We start from the raw sequence: 6000 nt of genomic DNA, 5'->3' as shown, positions 1-6000 counted from the left end.
TCCCGGGGATCTAACATCATCTAAAAGCTGTAACCAAATGAATGACACGTTTTAAGGTGTTCAAACCCTGTTAGGTGTGGCTATTCTTGGGTATCTGTTTTTCCCTGTATGGGATGATTTAGGCCTCAGCTATGCAGCTGGGATGAGGCTCAGACCCTGGACACTAGGGCTTGAAGCTGAAGCTGGGTAACCAGTGCACGTCTGCTTGAAATTAGCCAGCTGCCAGGGCTATTTGAAAGGTATGTCTTGAGGCGGTTTTGTTGGTTGGTTGGTTGGTTGGTTGGTTTTTTTAAATTTTGTATGAGAATACTCTTCCTGGTTTTCATAGTAATTTTATGTTTTCATATAATGTTTATAAAATGTTTATACATTGTATCATTTATGAGTTTGGGCTGGATGGAGGAATATTTTGTTTATATTCAATCAGTGATACTGAACTGGATGTATGCCATAGTCTCCTTAAACCCAGATTTATTTTTTGTTTCTCATGGTCCTAAGTCAAATTACTTACTAAAGAGCTCATTGAATCCACAAATACTATAAATGAAGTGCCAAAGTACTTAGGGGAATGAGCTACCCAGTGTGCTCAAAGGAGGATCGTGGATAGGTCCCAGGAGCAGATGTCTTTGGGTTTCATTTATTTGTATGTTTTCTTTCATTAGAGACACTGTTTGATATAGAGGGGAAAATACAGGGAGAGAACAATGCTTGCATAACAGGCCTGGCTTAATTTGTGTCTGGTAAACATTTGTTGAAATCTACCGTGTTCAGTTCAGAGCAATGCATGGAACATGATTATGTAGAATCAGGGGGCAGAGAATGGAGCCTAGTGATGCCTGATGTATCCAAACCCTTAACTCAGCTTGCAAAGGCCTGCATACTTCGGTACCTCATTTGTACTATTGTTCTCAGCCTGTGCCATTCTTACTAGACACTTTCTACCCACATATCCATCAAGCTTCTTCCCATTTTTAGGTTATGGGTTGAAAGGCTTCTCCTTCTCCTTTTCTTCAGCAACCAGGCCATTTCCAAGAATATTTCCTCGTCATAGTTATGTTGCAAAACAGCCACTCTTCAGCATTTAGTTTGTGTATTTAGTATATACATTTTGTGAGTCTTTCTGCCTTCCCTGTCTGGTTTCATTCCCATGGATATAATTGTGGTCAAGCAGGAGATTTTGATTTACAATCCTGCTTTATAATCTCTTTCCTACGAATGTTACTACTCTGAACACCAAGAAAAGAAATATGCTGTAAAAGCTACATTTCTCCATTTGGAAAAAAGATTATGGATTCAGGGGTAGATGACTAAAATTGTTTTCTTTGTACTCGGTAGAGCTGACTGGATTATTTGCTATAGTGACATGGTTAAAGATTTTTATAATTGTAGATTGGATATAGTTGGATCATCTACTAGGTTATAAGTGGGAACTTGTTAGAAAGATGTACCTGAACATACATGCACATAGTCACATGATATCCTGGACACTTTAGGACAGATAGTTTCTTAGATCTAAACGGTTCCCTCATATGGCTACTCTGCTGACTCCCAGTCCTGCTTGACTACAATTAAAGCATGGACTGAAAATGAGGCAAACTCTCTTTGATATCCCAGCTAACAGCACAGTGAGACGATTCTGCCTTTCATTCCTTTCACTTCATCTTTATTAACCTCAGAGTCTTATTTCACAGAGGGCACAATAATGGTTTTTTGAGCTGGAAGTTGAGTCTGCCATCTGGCCTTCTAGCCTCTTTGGGACTTAAATTATTGGCAAGTGGGTGTGCAGGCATGTTTTTTTTTTTTTAATTTGATAGATGATTAATCCTAATTATCAAGTATAAACAGGGCTTCTGGAGCCAGTAACCATCATATTTAGAATCCAGTGGTTTTCTGGGGATGGGATATGACAATCTAGAACTTGTGAATATAGTCGTTTTAAAAAGGGTCTTTTTCTCTTCTTTTTTTAAATTAAATTGAGGCTCTTAAAGTGAGATAATTTTGTATTATAAATGAGGGCCCTAAATCAAGAGGAAGCATCATTATAAGAAGAGAAATAGATACAGGCACACACACACACACACACACACATAGGGAGAGAGGGGGGAAGGGAGAGAGAGAGAAAAAAACTATACAAACTAGGATGTAGAAATTAGAGCAACACATTCAAAAAATGTGAAGAATCAGAGCCCATGATCAAAAGTTTAGAGTGAGACATTGGGAGAACCCTCCTAAACAGCTGCAAAAAGAAACCAGCCTACTGGCTTTGGATTTCTGGGAACCAGAGCTGTGAGAGGATGCATTTCTGTTATATGAAACCAGTACATTGTTTTTGGTTTGTTACAGCAGTCTTAAGGAATGTGTGCACGTTGTCATGTTTCTTACTACAATTTGTCTGCTAGTGGTAGTTCAATGAACATCCAAACCACATCCCCAAGTAGTGCTATCAAGGTTTCAGATCCTTTCAAAATGAACACTGGCATTTTCTACCTTACCTTGCAATACTGGCAGATGGCTATGAAGCATGCACTTTGTTTTGTGTCCAATGAAGAGGAAGCAGACCAGCCCCAGCTCCATGACCAGTTACAGAAATGAGGATTATAGCTTCTCCATATGTTTTATTCCTGGATTGTAATGTACAGTTTATGATTGGTGTTGGGGGGAGGGGTGGGCAGAGGGAGAGAGAGAGAGGGGGATGTATGCGGTTTCTAAGGGTCTTGGTCTTCTACAGCAGAAAGCCGTGGGAAAGTTTCGTGGCTGTAGATGCAGGTGGCAGCTGCTTGTTTACGTCACAGCAGATGTAAAACAGAGAAAACAAGCTGGAATGAGAAGTGGGTATAGTCTTCTGAAGTCCACTGAAGACCTGCTTCTGCCAGACAGCCTCTGTACCCTGAAGGCTCCACAATCCTACAGACTCTACTGATCGAGGTATCGAAGCAGAGGGAGGAGACTCATAGCCAAACTTTGGGCAGAGTGCAGTGAATCTTATGAAAGTAGAGAGAAATAGAAAGATCTGGAGGGGACAGGAGACCATCAGAGCCAAAAAAAGAAAAAGAAAAAACAAAAAACAAAACAAACAGAAACTGAACCCTGAGAACCCTGAAGAGACTGACACCCCAACCAAGGACAATGCGTGGAGAGGACCTAAAACCCCAGCTCAGATGTAGCCCATAGACTCATTCTCCAAGTGGGGTCACTGGTAAGAAAAGCAGGGGATGTCTCTGGCATGAACTCAGTGACAGGCTTTCTGATCACCTTCACCTGACGGGTACAGCCTTACCAGGCGACAGAGGATGACAATGCAACCAGTCCTGATGAGACCTGATAGACTAGAGTCAAAGAGAAGGGGAGGAGGACCTCCTTTATCAGTGGACTAGGTGAGGAGCATAGGGGGAGAAGAGGGAGAGAGGGTGGGTTAGGGAAGAGGTAAGGGAGGGGACCACAGCTGGGATAAAATTGAATAAATTGTAATAAATGATTATATACATACATACATACATACATACACACACACACACACACACACACACACAAAACAGAACCATATAAAAAATGAACAGTAACACAAGCTGTGGGCGGATCATTTAAAACGTGAATGAGCGCGAGGAGGACGTTTCCTCTTCAGACCACAGCATGAAGGTTTCCTGTATTTCTCTCAGGATTTGGTGTGTAATGTTGTCACTAGTTTTATGTTGCCTATTTATGTCAATTACATTTTTCCTAAATGAGTAAAAAATTTTGAGCGTCTCCTGGTGTTTTCTTCTGTATATTCTTCAGTACAGTTTCTTTTACTGTCTTTGGCTTATACCCAACTTGCATTTTTTTTTCAACTGTTGAATTTAGAGAGTTCTTTATATACCCTAAATACTCATGTTTTTGCAGATGCATGGTTTGTAGGCATTTTCTTATTTCCCAAAACTAAAGCAAGCTCCAGTTTATCATTTACTCTTTAGGGATTAATACCTGGGGTCAAGCCTAAGACTCCTGAGTAGCTCTGAACCAGGAAACAGTTCTAGTTTATTTTTCTAAAACATATCTCACAGTCTCCTGACTGCTATATTTATACAATAATCCTTAACACTGAATGCATTTCTCAGACAATTTGACTTCTGGTCAAGGCTGCTTTAGCTCTTCTAATCCTGTGGGTTTCTGCACATTTTAGGATAAGTTTGACCATGCCAATGAGTTTCGACTTGTGATTTTTATAGGAATTGCATTAAATTACATTAGATGAACTTGGAAAGAACTGAGAGTTTGACTATGTAAATTCTCCCAACTCATGAAACATATCTTTTCACTTATTTACATGCATTCTGCTTTTAACAGTGTTTTGTAATTTTAGCATATGTGTCCTATATATATATGCATGGGTTTAATTTTCTTTAGAGCAATTATAAATGGCATAGAACTTTCCCGTTTTGAAATGCTAACTGGAGTAGAATTAATATTTTGATGGCAATCTCATACACCAAGAACTCATTTTACTAATATTTTTACTTATTTTAATATTTAGAAATCAACATGTTAATTAATTAATTTGGTGTATTCTTGGGGATTTTCTATGCACCCTTTCTTAGTTCTCTCTCTCTCTTTCTCTCTTCTTTGTTAAAACGCTAGAAATTCTAGGACCAGGAGAAGCAATATGAGACAGGATGTCTTTACCTATCTTCATCATCACCATCTGATATATAGATGCGTGTGTGTGTGTGTGTGTGTGTGTGTGTGTGTGTGAGAGAGAGAGAGAGAGAGAGAGAGAGAGAGAGAACAGGGAACAGGGATGTCAGAGGACAACTTTTGGGAGTTGGCTCTCTCCACTCTACTGATCAAACTCAGATCATCAAGGTTGGCATCTTGTGCCTTTACCCATGGGGCCATTTGCCTAGGCATCATACTATATATTTTCAGAAAAATTCTTACATTGGACCCAGAGCTCACCAATTTGACTTGACTGGCTGGCCAGCACACCCCAGGAAAACTCTTATCCCTGCCTCCCTAGCATGGCTGCCTTTTTATGTGGCTCCTAGAGATCCAAACTCACATGTTTAGCAGCAAAAGTTTTATCCACTGATATTTGATAAACACTGATATTTCCTTTTCCCCCCTCTTTTTCTTTTGATTTTTACTTATTATTTCCTCCAATTTGCTATGTTTGCTTTGCTTTTTATCTTCTTTTGTTGTTGTTATGTGTCCACTTTTTTGTTGTTCAAGACAGGCTTTCTTTGTGTAACCCTAGTCATCCCAGAACTGGCTCTGTAGACCAGGCTGGCTACAGAAAACTCACAGAGATTCACCTGCCTCTGCTTCTTTAGTGCTGGGAGTAAAGTCAGGTGCCACTACCACCTAGCCTTTTATATTTCTCAACATAACTTCAATAATTTGACTTGACTTCATTTCAAACGTACGCATTTAGAGTTACCCATCAGCTCTGCTTTGTCACATATGTATCATGTGAACATATATTGTACTCTTTCTTTCTTTTCAATTTTATTTAAAAATTTCTGATTCTTTAGTGAATTACACAGTAGAGTGTTGCTTAACTTACATATATTTGGAGACTTTTACATTGCCTTCCTTTTGTTGAATTTTAGCTTGAGACTTAATTTTCTAGTCAAATGAAATGCTCCAGACATTTATTTCAAATACTGTTAAATTTGTTGTGCTTTGTTTTACAGCTAGTATTTAACCTTGGCAACTGTACAATTGAATCTTGAATAAAGTATGTTTTGTTGATTCTTCATTAGAGACTTTTGATCAGATGTGCTGCCCAGGTTTCTGCATCTTAGTTGGTTTTCTGTATCATAGTTCTGAGAGTTGAAGAAGGAAGCACACAGTTTCCAACCACAGCAATAGATTGTCTGCTCATTTCAATTCTGTCAGGATTGACTTCATGCACTTTGAAGATCCATAGCTTGATGTGTGCACAGTTAAGACTTGTTCTGGCTTCCTCATGAATTGATCTCCTTGTTATAACGTAATATTCTATGACTGTGGTAATTCTATTTG

The sequence above is a fragment of the Meriones unguiculatus genome, chromosome 20 (assembly GCF_030254825.1).
Source record: "Meriones unguiculatus strain TT.TT164.6M chromosome 20, Bangor_MerUng_6.1, whole genome shotgun sequence".
Taxonomy (NCBI): domain Eukaryota; kingdom Metazoa; phylum Chordata; class Mammalia; order Rodentia; family Muridae; genus Meriones; species Meriones unguiculatus.
The sequence above is the reverse complement of the archived record's forward strand: the minus strand, read 5'-3'. Positions refer to the sequence as shown.